The following is a 2,381-nucleotide window of genomic DNA, read 5'->3' on the forward strand; positions in this document are numbered from 1 at the left end:
ATATATATATATATATATATATGTTTATTTCTGTACAGCTTTATGTCTGCTCACAAACAAACTTTCAAGTGTTTCTTAATTAAATTGTTGGTGACACATGCTGATGGATTTTGGATTCACAGTTTTTTTTTTGTCACACTTCAAATCATCTTACTTTAAAATCAAATTTAACTTTAATTAAGAAAGCTGTTTCCACATGAGGATTTCAGTCATTAAAGTAGTATTATGTAAAGTCGACTTTTTTTTTCTCTTTTCTTTTTAGCTTTACAACGAGTCATAATCTTCCTCCCTCATCAAAAAACATACCTGGAGGTTTGCTTTGATTCTTTCATGCATATTTGAGAAATCTTTCAATCTCACGTGGAAACGGGTCAGCTGTGCTAAACGTCCGTTTGGACCCAGCACCATCTTAAGGGTGCAGCTTGGTTTCTAAACGTCCAATCTTCTGTCTCTCAGAGCAGTCCTCCCCTTGTGACTCCCCCACTCTGCTCCTTCAGACTAGCCAGCAGCAATTAGCAAACACCTGGTGGAACTGCACATCTGATGAGCTGATTCTGGAGCTTTTAAAAAGACAGAGGCCCAGTTTCAAGGAATTAAATTATCCATGAAACGGTGAATTCAGAGGATCAAACTCAAGCACATTTGAATCACGCAGCATGAAAATAACACCAGCATGCCCACTTGTGAATGGCTTCAAAAAATACAAGTTCAGACTTTGACTAGCGGCCCAGTCAAATTCTGAACTTAAATTTGATTCAGACCACATGGCATGTCTTTAAAAAGTTTGCTCCTTTATTGAAATGAGTGTATTTCGCAACGCTGCAATGGAAAAACTTTTTTCACATCACACTAGTCATGTGATCAACAACCGGCTGTTACTACTGGTGGAACTGACAAAGCAGACAGGAAGTGGTAGGAGGATGATGGTCTGGCACTTTTTTAAAAATAACTTATCGTGAGAACAACCTTAGTCACATGTGATTTTAACTGTGTTTCTTATTTAATGGAAATAACCACAATTGTGAAATTGTGTTTTTTTTCTGACAATAGTGGAAAATCGACAAAGTTTTGCGCACGTTTGTAACGGAAACCCAGCTACTGGAATAGTACTGATATTAATTTGGATGACTTCTGAAGACAAAATACACTCTCCACTTTTCAGATTTTAGCTCAAACAGTTTTTGAAAACCATAATGCACAACTCAGTGTTACCGACACCAATAAAGCACCAACTGCACAAAAAGTAAAAGATTTTAAGGATTTTGAAAACATTTCTGTTCCTGTCCTATTTATGGACTTTTGTTATTTTTAAACAGCAAACATACGGTGCTTGCACTGATCGGAAAGAACCAATGCAGGAACGTTATTAGAACCAAACTTCAGCTGTCCAAAGACTGATTTTGACTCTTAAAACAAAACAAAACAAAAAGAGAGGAAAAGACAATGTTTCATGCGGCTTGTTAGACAGATATAGTTCCAGAGGCGTGCGGCAGTGTCTGCACGTGTCCTCTGCTACAGTCTGTCCCTTCTCTTGCCTTGGAAGCTCGCTGCCCTGCTGGAACCCTCTGGGCCTGTGAAGACCGGGACCTCCTGCCCCCCGCCAACCCCTCCCGCAACCTCCTCCAGCCTCGGTTTGCTGACAGAAAAGGTCATGTTATTTTGGACAGTTTCAACAACTCCCCCGCTTGACCCTTTGCTTTTTATCCTCCCTCCTCTCCACCTCTCCCTCTTCCTCCAGCTCTGGTGTCTGCTGGACCGAACAGGGCTCCATTTTTGGGGTGTGTAACGCTCCCCCTCCCCGCCTCCCTCTCTCCTCCCCTGAAGGGGCGAAAAGGTCCCAGAGACCGAGCTGTTAATTCAATCAGGAGAGCGGTATGCTCAATTAGGCATCCATAAGGGCCCTGGATGGGTCTGGGGGCCCTGTGGAGGGCAGGCAGCCCCGTCCCCAGGAGGTATTAATTGTGGATGACAGTGTATAAACAGTGGGGTGAATAGACAGCGCAGGTGCGAGACCCCCAGCCCAGACTCAATAGTTCTTTTCACACCCTCGACTCTCTGTTGCCACTTTCCCTTTTCACTCACTTTGTACAAAAAAAAAAGAGAAAGAGAGAAAATAAAAAAATCCCTCATATCTCACAGTTAAGCTGGCTTTCCTGGGTTATTTATTTGCCGAGCGCTTCCATCTCAAAGCGTGCAAGTTCGTGTCTCGAGGAGGGGAGTGAGAAGCCGGCGCTGTTGGCCAACTGAGGCCCCCGAATGTGGCTCCTCAATTTAGAAGCTAGTGAAAATTGCAGCCAGTACATGTAAAATATGTGGAATTTATAAAAATGAAATCCAGATGATACTTTAAAAAGCGAGGGGTTTTCTATCTGACCCCTGAG

Source organism: Poecilia latipinna, unplaced genomic scaffold, assembly GCF_001443285.1.
Source record: "Poecilia latipinna isolate Pla-1442-1.1 unplaced genomic scaffold, P_latipinna-1.0 Scaffold624, whole genome shotgun sequence".
In the NCBI taxonomy this organism is placed as follows: Eukaryota; Metazoa; Chordata; class Actinopteri; order Cyprinodontiformes; family Poeciliidae; genus Poecilia; species Poecilia latipinna.